The following is a 12,640-nucleotide window of genomic DNA, read 5'->3' on the forward strand; positions in this document are numbered from 1 at the left end:
TCTCTCTCTCTCTCTGTGTGTGTGTCTGTCAGTCTCTCTCTGATTCCCTCCCTCACTCCCTCTCTCTGTTCCTCTCTCTGTCTGTCTGTCTCACTCACACACACACACACTGTGGTCAACAACACGTGCCATAGGTTTGCCATCACGGGACTAGCACATATGTGTGAAGGGAACATTTACCTTTGCTTTTACATTATATACTAATTTCTATAAAAACAACAACAAAAATTGTTGAATCAGTAAATCCCAAAGTTTGACCTTTTCCACTTATTCAATCAGTTTCTTCAACCATTCTTCCAGTGTGGGAATTAACATATCCTTCCATTTTTGTGCATAAAGCATTTTCATTGCTGTAAATAGGTTTTGCAACGAAATTCCATTTTTTCTCAAGTCCTTTGTCCATTAAACCTAGAAGAAAAGTATCTGCTTTAATTTTATATTTGTTTTAAGAATCTTCTCTATTAAATATGCAACTTGCCCTAATATTTCTTTGCTTTGGCACATATCCAGTAAAGATGTTAAAAAGTTCCTTCTTTTACATTTCCAACATACATTTGCAGTACTTTCATACATTTTTAACAATTTATCAAATGTTATATATTAATGTTACATCATTTTATTAAAAAATCTTTTGAGTTTTTTTTTTTTTTAATAAAATGAAGCAATTTGTATCTAACTCTTGGTTTCTTCTTTGCCATATGAATTTAGAAATATCATTTTGCCATTGTTTAAATGGAGTGTCAATACTGCTAAAGTCTGAAATAAAAATCATCTTTGGTAAGGAGTTACCAAGGAGCTTATCCACTCTTATATTTTTTATGTACATATATCCTAAATTTGTCCCCAACTCCTAATGACTCTGGGCAATTTTTATTTTGAAGAAGTAAAAACATATTTTTCAAATAAACTGAACCAAAATATAGAGCAAACGATAATAAAATGTATGAGAAACAAAAGTCTCTCTATTCCCTTTTCACAAAATTCTGGTGTAAAAGAGTTCTTGTCCTCCCTCTCTCATCCTGTCTTTCTTCTTTTTCCACACTCTCTTTTTCTAAAGCAATGTGGAGCACATAACCAAAGCCCCCCAAAAATATACCTTATCTCTTCATAGTTTTATTAAATTTTCTGCTTTTTTTTTCCTGCTAATGCTAAGAATAAGGCAAGTATAAAATGTTGGACTACCTTCCAGAACAGTATCAGTAGTTTTTCAGTTTCCACTGTCAGTATTTCAGAGGTCAGAAACTTGGTATAATTTAATGTTTTTCATCTCATCCAAAAGAAGAAACAATACTATAAAGAAAAAGACAGAGACTTAAAAGCTAAGAATAGAAAGAGTTCCTGGAATCTACAACCATTCCAGCAGACATTGCTACTTCTTTTTACAAAAGAATTGTAACTTCTGCTCCATATCCACTGAAAGAAATAAACGACAACCAAAGAAGAAGAAGAAGGAAACAATTACTCAGAAGAATGGAACTTTTCAGAATGTCAAGGAGGCGATCCACATAAGCGTTCTATTTCTAGTTTGTAATCCCATCTTTCAAATATAATAGGAGTTATTCTGTTCTGAAGATGTGTTATTGAAGATGATTTATGCACAAGTTAGTTAATCTGAATGAGCATGGGGAAAGGGCTGATGCAGGTCTTTCAACCAGAAAAAAGTTCATATTCATTTAATCATGTTGATGTCATAGTCTAAATCATGACACATAATCCTGGTTGTTTTGAAAATACTCAAAAATAGGTTGAAGAGATACTCCTTTTCTCTATTCCCAGACCCCACAAAGCAGTTTAAAATAGGACTGAATAACTTTGTTCAGTTGTTCTGGCAATACAATGAAATCAAATTAGGAAACTGACTTGAATACTCTAACAGTTCTGTCATAAAATTCACTGATGGCTGCGCAAACCAGGAAGCAAAATTTCTATTGTAAAGTGCCTCTCACATGTGGTTGTCAGTGCTTAGCAGTTCACAGATGATAGGAATGAGGGAACACAATATGAAAATTTGTGCCAATATAGATTTCTTTTCAAGGATGAGTAGATAGAATTTTAAGGTGTGAAGAAGACATCTCAGTTGATCAGAATTCAAGAAGCAAAAACATAACATTTTGAAAGTTCCAGTTAGATAATTTGTTTTGAAAAAAAAACCTTATAATTGTGCAAGGTGTTCAGAGGGTATGGTAAAAAAAAATCAAGATGGTGACATGTAATCAAAGCATAAGTGATGCTCATATAAAACAGGTGGTGTTTTCATCACGCTGTTATGGTCCCCATACAATACAATACAATACAATACAATACAATACAATACAATACAATACAATACAATACAATACAACACAATACAATACAATACAATGCAATAACAGAGTTGGAAGGGACCTTGGAGGTCTTCTAGTCCAACCCCCTGCCTAGGCAGGAAACCCTATACTGTTTCAGACAAATGGCTATCCAACACCTTCTTAAAGACTTCCAGTGTTGGGGCATTCACAACTTCTCAAGGCAAGCTGTTCCACTGATTAATTGTTCTAACTGTCAGGAAGTTTCCTCTCAGTTCTAAGTTGCTTCTCTCCTTGATTAGTTTCCACCCATTGCTTCTTGTTCTACCCTCAGGTGCCTTGGAAAATAGTTTGACTCCCTCTTCTTTGTGGCAACCCCTGAGATATTGGAACACTGCTATCATGTCTCCCCTAGTCCTTCTTTCTCTTAAGCTAGACATACCTAGTTTCTGCAACCGTTCTTCATATGTTTTAGTCTCCAGTCCCCTAATCATCTTTGTTGCTCTTCTCTGCACTCTTTCTAGAGTCTCCACATCTTTTTTACATCGTGGTGACCAGAACTGAATGCAGTATTCCAAGTGTGGCTTTACCAAGGCATTATAAAGTGGTATTAACACTTCACGTGATCTTGATTCTATCCCTCTGTTGATGCAGCCTAGAACTGTGTTGGCTTTTTTTGGCAGCTGCTGCACACTGCTGGCTCATATTTAAATGGTTGTCCACTGGGACTCCAAAATCCTTTTCACAGTTACTACTGTTGAGCAAGGTACCACCTCTTTTGACTTCTTTGACTATAACCTGCAGATATACTTGTATATGTATAGAAAGAACATATTCAGAGAAAGATTATACTTGCTAATCTTAGCTGTGTAGTTGAATTATTCAGCCCCTATGCTCCAAGGATAAATAAGTGTGTTTTCTCTATATAAAATTTTATTTAAAATATTGCAGAAATAACATTTAATATTCAATACTTTTTGTCAAAATGTCTATAAAAGACCGAGTCCATTGTTCCAAATGTTTAAGATGATTTAATTGTATTCAGTGATGACTTATGCCAGGAAAAGAAGGAGAAATATTTTTTGCATAAAAGATTTCTGTACTTTTTGAGAACCTATTCAGTATAATGGTTATGATGGTACACAACAAAATATGAGCCTGAGATTTCCAGGCATCAAAGCAACTGAATGACTTTGGAGCAGTCACTCTCTCACAGCCCAGTCCACTTCACAGAATTGTAAGAGAAAAAAAATCAGATAAGATTATCATGTGTGCAGTGGTGAAATTCAGTTTTTTTACTACCAGTTCTGTGGGCATGGCTTTGTGGGCGTGGTAGTGGAAGGTTACTGCAAAATCCCCATTCCCTCTTCACTCCTGTGGGAAGCTTACTGCAAAATTCCCATTCCTTCCCCATCCCACTAGCCTGCTTTCCAGCTCCGTCTCCTATTCAGAGCAACAAAAGAAGATCATCTGAGAGGCTGGGAGGAAGCAAATGGCCAGCCTATTTGCCAGTTTTCCGAACTACTCAAAATTTCTGCTACCAGTTCTCCAAAACCTGCCAGAACAGGCTGAATACCACCTCTGTGTGCGTACTGCCTAAAGTTGTAAAAACTAAAGATGGGATAGACATTAAATGCACAAACATGTAATCCAGTATATGTGATTGATGGGATGCTTCAGATTTCTGTTTTGTTCAAATTAAACTATTTTCTGCCATCATTAATAGATTCAGTTTCCCCCCTCCCCCCAAAATAATTATTCTGATTCAGAAAATCCCACACATGACACATGAGAAGAGACCTCCATACTTTGAGCACAGTACATAGGAAAATTTACCCAAGGGATTTATTTTACCAGTTGTTTTTACTTGTGCAAGCTGATCTAGCAAGCTGGGCATGCTCCATAGAGCCTTTCTTGCCATAGTATCTGTTCTATGAACTATTCTCTATCCAGATATCAAATTCATCCTATCACTGCTGATCTTCTGTAAGGCTAAAGACCTGTCTGGGCCTGGGGCTCTGAGTGTGTGAAGGGTCTGCCTCCTGGTTGTGCTGACAACCATTAATTATGACATCATCATCAGTTGTTGTATATTTTAATTCTTTATGATAGAAATTTGTTTTCATTTACTTTTAAGAGCTGCTTGTTGAGATGGGTGGCCGTACATATTGATTGATTGAGTGATTGAATCTGTATCCAATAAAACAGAAGCAAGAATCAATACAAGATTGGTATACCATGATAAGGACTTGTAGTATGTTACTAGAAAGAATATAATTCTTATCTGTACACATATGCATTGATATTCAGTAAATTGATGTATTAATTTTACAGACATCCATATTACAGACATCCAGACGCCCTTCGCACAGTCACTCACGCCCTGGTGACGTCCCGTCTGGATTACTGCAATGCTCTCTACATGGGGCTCCCCTTGAGATGCACCCGAAGGCTGCAGCTGGTCCAGAATGCGGCCGCGCGGGCAATTATGGGGAGTACCAGGTACTCCCATGTAACACCTCTCCTGCGCGAGCTGCACTGGCTACCTGTGGCTTTTTGGGTGCGTTTCAAGGTGTTGATTCTCATCTTTAAAGCGCTCCATGGCTCAGGGCCTAGTTATTTGCGGGATCGCATCCTACCCCATACATCCCTGCGACCAATTCGCTCTCACAGAGAGGGACTCCTCCGGGTGCCGTCTGCCAAGCAATGCCGGCGGGCGACGCCCAGGAGTAGGGCCTTCTCTGTGATGGGCCCGACCCTCTGGAACGACCTCCCCCCTGACATTAGAATCATTACTGATCTCCGCTCCTTCCGTAAGAAACTCAAGACCCACCTGTTCCAATTAGCTGGCCTGGCCCAATCACAATCATGATCTAATCCCTTGACTTTCCTGGCCGGTTATTTTAAATTGGGGTATTTTAATCTGGTTTTAATCACTAGTTAATTCTTGCACTATTGTACAGACTTGTGTTTAATTTGTTTTTATGGGGTTTTGTAATTGTTGTATATAATGTTTTTATTCTGTCTGTACACCGCCCCGAGTCCCCTTGGGGAGAGGGAGCGGTTGACAAATCCAATAAATAAAATAAAATAAATTATTTTCAGAAACAGATTTGTTTCAATTCAGAAACATACCTATTTCAATTCATCTTGCTATAATAATCTTCATTTTTATTGTGATAATTTTGGTAATAAAGAACCCAGTTTGGGAACAATCCTGTAAAGTCATCTTCTTTAGATAGTTCAGATAAATTGTGCAAGATAATTTAGATAATTCTATATTTAGGGAAGAAAAACCAAATTCATAGATTTAGAATAGTAGTACCTGGATCAACAATAGTAAATGCTTGAGGGATCTTGAAGTACTAATGGACAGTCTCTTAAATATGAGCCAGCAATATGCAGCAGCTACCAAAAAAGCCAACACTGTCCTTGGTTGAATTAACAGAGGAATAGACTCAACATCACATAAAGTGTTACCATGTTATAAAGCCTTGGTAAGACCACACTTGGAATATTGAATCCAGTTTTGGTTGACACAATATAAAAAGATGTTGAGACTTTAGAAAGAGTGTAGATAAGACAACAAAGGTGATTACTGGACTGGATTCTAAAACATATGAAGACCAGTTGTAGGAATTGGGTATGTCTACTGTAGTTTAATTTTAAAAAGCAGCATGGGGTGTTCCAATATCTAAGGGATGCCACAAAAAGCAAGGGTCAACCTATTCTCCAAAGCACTTGAAGGAAGGGTAAGAAGCAATAAATGGAAACTAATCAACAAGAGAACCAACCTAGAACTAAGGAGAAATTTCCTGATAATTAGAACAATTAATCAATGGAACAGCTTGCTTTCAGGAGCTGTGGGTACTCCAACACTGGAGGTTTTAAAGAAGCGATTGGACAACATTTATCTGAAATGGTATAGGGTTTCCTGCTTGAACAGGTGGCTGGACTAGAAGACCTTCAAGGTCCCTTCCAACTATTATTCTGTTAGATATAGCATGCTTTCAGCTACTGTAATTATCTCAACTTCATTGACAATAATAAAGCTAAACAAAATGGAATCAGTAACAAAACAGTGGATTAAAAAAAAACATTTCTAACCCAACTGAGGTTGCTGAAAAATGTTTTGCAGCCATTGTTTTGCAGATATTGCGCTGATAGCTTTGATCTATTGCATGCCATGTTGGAGCCAATCGAACAGTGTCTCCTTTAACAAACTTGACTGGCTAGCAGTATTGCTTCTAGAGGATGGCTTATCAGGTTCAGCCAGAACCTGCCATACTTGGATTTGCCTTCATAGCCTGAGAGGAAAATAAATTGTACCCAAGCAGTTAATAAGAAAGAATTATTGTGAGTGAGATGCATGACATTATGAGAAAGCATGGAGATTTTACTGACTAAATATTGCTCTCTTTAAAAATATACACGCATATCAGCTTTGGTAGAAATTGAACCTTGAGACCCCTACAGCAAGTTGCTGTTCATCTGTTTTGGGAAAGAGAGCTATGTTTTCTCGTTGGATGCGAAGGCAGCATTAATTGTCATTTAAAATGTTTTTATGCCTCCCCAGTCTCACATCATGATTCAGGCCGCATAGGTCATAAAACAAACCTATAAGCATGAAAATGGCAGGTAATTGGTTATTCTTAAAGGTGAAAAGTTGCATTTACTAAAAGCTGTTAAAATGCTTGGGCAAATAACTGTTATTTTTAGCAGCTCTTCAATCCTGCTCCCAACAATTTGAAAAGAAACCATCCACATGCAACCCAAATTAAATTGCATATAATACTAACAGAACTCTGAATCAATAGGTTAAAATGTGGAGCTTGAGGGTTTAAGAGACAAATTAAAATGAATTGAGACTTCACACGTCCTTTTGCACAATCAATGCAGCCAATTGTTCAGATCTGGATTTTGCATAACTGTGAAAGGAAAGGAATCAGTTTCCTGGGTTGGCATTTTCTGGACAAAATTTTATTGACATTTCTATATGTCAGTTTAAATGTACATTTATTTATTTTATGCTTGCATGCATATATTTACTATCCAGAGCTTCTTGTGGCTGATTACATTAAAAAATCCTCAGGATAAAACAATGAAGTAAAATAAAATAAATGTATATTCCTCTAATTTAAAACACAGAGGGACGTGGTGGCTCATGAGGGACATGATGGCTCTGTGGCTAAGACACTGAGCTTGTCAATCAGAAAGGTTAGCAGTTTGAATCTCTAGCACCGTGTAACAGAGTGAGCTCCTGTTACTTGTTCCAGCTTCTGCCAACCTAGCAGTTCGAAAGCATGTAAAAATGCAAGTAGAAAAATAGGGACCACCTTTGGTGGGAGGGTAACAGCATTCCATGTGCCTTTGGCATTTAGTAATGCCAGCCATATGACCACAGAGTTGTCTTTGGACAGCACTGACTCTTTGGCTTTGAGATGAGCATCACCACTAGAGTTGGGAACAACTAGCACATATGTGCGAGGTGAAAATTTACTTTTAATTTAAAACACTACAGTACATTTATTATGACCTTTGAGCAGAAGATAAAAACAATCACCTATTTTATAATCTGTTTGTAATTGTTGGTTAATTGAAACATCTGTAAAATCTTATAACAAAAATAAACAACTCTATGAATTGTATTGTAAAATAGATAAAATTTCCAGATTTCAACATTTGTTTTTCTAAATATAAAATATAGAAGCCATAAACATAGTTAAACTTGGAGTATTATAAAGGCAACCTCTCTGCAGAGAGAATATCACAGTATTTTCTTTTCATGAATGTTGAAGGCAGAATATTCAAAGACACTAAAGTGAATACCCTACAGATTATGCAGTATCGACGTTAATTAGGTATTTAGCCAAGACAAATATCAATTTAAGCATTAAGTCATCTTACTTATTCAGACTTGAGTTTCTGCTGAAATACATCTTGCCTCCAAATAGAGGGCAATGTTGGGAACCCGTGATATCCAAAACATGGATTAAATTGTCTCCAGGAGAGAAAAGTTCCTGTGTTCACCATCATAGCAACTGCAGAGAGAATAATTGCAATATTCAAATTTATAGCAAAGAAAACAAAAATCTATAGTTTTCACAGTTGCATGCCTCTGGGTGTATTCCATAGTATAAGCTATTTGAGACTTCCAGAAATCCATGGCCTGTAAATAAATACCAATATATCTGTTTAAGTTTAACAGTTTAAACTGTTCTATCTTACAACCATTAATCTGCCAGCTATACTTCATTAAACAATTAGTGAAGATCATGACTTTGGTCTTAAGAGTAATTAATGGCAAGTCTACCTTCCGAACAGCAAGAGCCAGAAGCCTGAAGTGCTCTTCTTACTACTGTAGCTGTAAATGAAAAGAATGGCCACATCATCAACTTATAACGAAGTAAGAACATTTTTGTTAGCCACTGTTGTAAAATGAAAGCTGGATTCAGAGACTATTTGAACCAATGAATTAATATTAAAAATTAAAGCAGGAAGGGGATTAAAATACTATCCAGTTTTAACACATACTAATAAACCAACTAGTTAATTTTTTGGGGATTACAGGTAAGTCAGGTTTGTTGAACATTAGATAACTTTGTGACCCATTGTGTCATCCTTTCAGAGAATGGTAATGCAGTCTGATAGTACCAGAATTAAAATTAAACTTTAAAAGATAAAGGTTCCCCTTGCACATATGTGCTAGTTGTTCCCAACCTTAGGGGGCAGTGCTCATCTCTGTTTCAAAGTTGAAGAGCCAGCACTGCCAGAAGACATCTCCATGGCCATGTAGCTGGTATGACTAAATGCTGAAGGTGCACAGAATGCTGTTACCAAAGGTGGGTCCTATTTTTCTACTTGCATTTTTACATACTTTCAAACTGCTAGGTTGGCAGAAGCTGGGACAAGAAACGGGTGCTCACTCTATTATGCAGCAGGTCCTGGTTAGGGATTTGAACAACCAACCTGCCGACCTTTCTGATCGAAAAGCTAAGTGTCTTAGCCACTGAGCCACTGCATCCCTAAGATTAAACTTTAGGCTGATCACATTTTTTTAACAATGCTGGATGATCCCAAGATCATTTAAAAATAATATATATCATAAATAGAAACATAATTGCAGTGGCAAATGAGCTTCCATAATGAATCAATATTTACTTACCTACACAGATAAACAGGATGACCACGGGCAGGCAAAAAAGCAGTGGGGAACAGGAGCTATTTTTTATTTCCTGCTGGCTTCCATTGACTTTGCTGGTGGGGAGAGTCAGAAACCACAATCATGTAACTGTTGAGATGCTGCTGTAGCTGCAACTTTGCAAATAGAATTGACCTTAACATCCAGAAAATTTCTATTCTACTAATGGGTCCTGGTTTTTTAAGGCAATCTTCATGTTAGTGGATTTAATTAAAACATTGTTACAACATAATGCACAAACAGACAAACACAATGAGTACAGTGTCAGTAGTAGTTAGTAGTATATAGAAACCTTGTGATCAGATGCTCTGCATTTTCACAGATTAATATCCAAGTACTTGGCAGATTTATGCAAATGTTTCACTCCATGCATCTCTGGTACCCCCTTAGTGCAATGACCCCCTTCTGAACCACTGCACTGAGGAAGCTTCTCAGAGACATGGAGTGAAATCTCTGCTGAAAATCTGATTCATATCTCAATATTAATTTCTTGTCAAACCTGACCACAAGATACATACATTTTACCAAAGCTAATAAAGCAACACTTAAGAGAAAAATGGCTGAGTTAGGTTCTCAACATTAAGTCACAAGTGTACAAAAGTGCCAGGACTTCATCTAGAATTGAAAGGACTGACTTCCATTGGAAGAGCTTCCGGCGATGGCGGTCGCCTTCCTAAGCTCCTAAGCTTACCATGGAGCGTCCCAACTGGGTAGGAGGTTGCTGCCGGCCCTCATGTCATCGGAGGGCCGAGAATTGGGTAGCCCGACCACCCTGGCTTGTTTTGGGCTCGTTTTAGCCCACCAGGGTTGGTCGGAGAAGAACGGAGAGTGGAAGGAGCGGAGCGGCTGTGAGCGGCTGAGGAGGAAGCCGGGAGGCAATGGCGGCGGCGCGCGCAGCGGCGCGAAGGTGCGAAATTTGAACTGCGTTGCGAAAAAAAAATGCAAAAAAATGGGAAAAAAGCAAGAGAATGGCACCAAAGAGAACAAGGTTCTCCCTACGACTCCAGAGAAGACAACGAGGCACTGGAGGCTCCGGAGAGGTGAGCAGATCAGGGAGACAGTCAGGAACGGCAAAGGGAGATGGCTGCAGCGTTGGAGGTGTGGAAAGAGCTGCAGCCAGGGACTCCTCTAGGACATTTGGCTGTAGCCTGGCTGCTCCCATGCTCCCGGGAACCTGGAGAACCTGGAGAATGTTCCTACAATTTTTGAGAGCTTTACCCAAATTGCAATGATCACTGAGGCGCCGGATGGGGACCAAGATGAATGTGTTGGGGAACCAGAAGTGAGGAGAGGAACTAAAATAATGGCTGGGGATGGCCTAGAACTTCAGAGGCCACTGGAGGCCCGTTTCAGGGCTATGGATGGGCCTGACTGATTGCCTAGATTAAAAACAGCTGGGCTCAGAATGACCCCACCCACCCACTAAGGATCCCACATCTGTAATTATATCTATCCTCAACCACCTTAGACTGTTTCCCATTTTTATGACATCTCTGCCTTGCTCCACTTTGGGAATATTTGAACATTTCCCCCCCCCCGCCCCCTTTCCAAGTACTATCTGGATACTAAAGCCTCCAGCTTTAGTATCCCATTAAGACCTTAGCCCTCCGGCTATTGACTTTTACTACCTGCACCCTTACCCAATTGGGCTTTAATATTCTATCAATTTATTCAAGGTTAGACCTGCTCCGCCTGCGGGAGGCTCCTCTCTCACAGGTATGGCCCTTGGCTCTTACAAGGGCCTGCCTTGATGACGGGTTTGTGAACCCCGAGAGGTGGAAGAAACGGAAGCTGAGGGGATTTTTAGTCAAATGTTTTACTTTGTTTTTAGGGGGTTCCAGGGAGGGGGGGTGGGTCAGATCAGGAGCGATGTGAGAGCCGGGCCTCCAGGTGTGGTCGCGAGCAGAAGGGGCGGAAGGGAGGAGGAGGGGGAGGACACCATTCCTATACAGGGCTCTTTAATTCCAACGGTCGCAGGGAGGGGCAGATACGAGGACAGATTAAGAACTTACAGTCGGTTGGGAGACCGTGGTTGCTGGTTACACCCGGTCGCTTGTACCAACCCCCGCGTTCTAGGTGGTCAAGAGTTACAGACCCAAGGCCTGAGGCTGTTGTTATGCAATGCGAGGTCCGTTGTTAACAAGGCCCCCCTCATTCACGATCTAATTTTAGAGGGGGAACCGGACCTCGCAGGAATAACGGAGACCTGGTTGGGCCATGAGGGAGGTCTTCCCCTCGTCGAAATGTGCCCACAAGGCTACCGAGCATTTCACCAGCCCCGGGCCCAGGGAAGGGGCGGTGGGGTGGCAGCAATTATTCGGGAGGACTTAGAGCCGAGGGAGTCTACTGTGCCACAGACGTCCGGATGTGAATCCCTTGTTGTGAAATGGGGGCCTGGGAGACAGTTGGGCCTGCTGATAGTATACCTGGCTCCTCGCTATACATCAGCGGCCCTGCCCGAACTCCTCGAGCTGATCGCATCGGTGGCGGTTGAGACCCCCAAACTTCTAGTGATGGGGGATTTTAACCTGCCATCGATGGGAGAAGCATCAGAGGGGGTTCGGGAGTTCATGGCTTCCATGACAGCCATGGACCTGACTCAAATGATTCAGGGCCCGACACACGAGGGAGGACACACTCTGGACCTTGTTTTTGTCTCTGGCCAGTGGCTGAGTGATCTGGGAGGAGGCGACTTAACGATCACTCCCCTGTCATGGTCAGATCACTCACTCCTTCGTCTTGACTTCCCTGGTGCTACCTCCTGCTGCGGGGAGGCGGAACCGGAAAGTTCCAGATGGTTCCGCCCCAGGCGCCTGATGGAACCTGATAGGTTCCAGACGGAGCTTGGGCCACCTCCTGTAACCTTGACCCGCCCCCGGGTAGAGGACCTGGTAGTTGCGTGGAATAATGCAACTACCGGGGCCTTGAACCGGGTGGCGCCTTTGCGGCCTCTCCGGCGGCAACGATCCACCCTAGCCCCTTGGTTTACCGAGGAGCTAAGGGTGATGAAGTGCCGCAAGAGACGTCTAGAGAGTCGTTGGAGATCCTCTCGCTCCGAATTTGATCGAACACAGGGACGAGCCCATTTAAGGACGTACCTTGTGGCATTGAGAGTGGCCAAATGCCAATATTGTGCCACTCTCATTGCATCCGCAGA

The 12,640-nt window shown here is 40.7% G+C and overlaps 1 long non-coding RNA gene across 1 annotated transcript; it reads right to left on the bottom strand.

The window, feature by feature from the left end:
- Positions 1–267: 267 nt before the first annotated feature.
- On the bottom strand, positions 268–7,347 carry LOC309382050. The gene is made up of 3 exons (XR_014173620.1): positions 7,332–7,347; positions 1,183–1,290; positions 268–408 (listed from the first exon to the last, which is right to left on the bottom strand). It is a non-coding gene; the product is annotated as an uncharacterized lncRNA (long non-coding RNA).
- Between the last annotated feature and the right edge of the window lie 5,293 nt (positions 7,348–12,640).

The sequence above is a fragment of the Natrix helvetica genome (genome assembly GCF_964273705.1).
Source record: "Natrix helvetica genome assembly, chromosome: Z".
Taxonomy (NCBI): Eukaryota; Metazoa; Chordata; class Lepidosauria; order Squamata; family Natricidae; genus Natrix; species Natrix helvetica.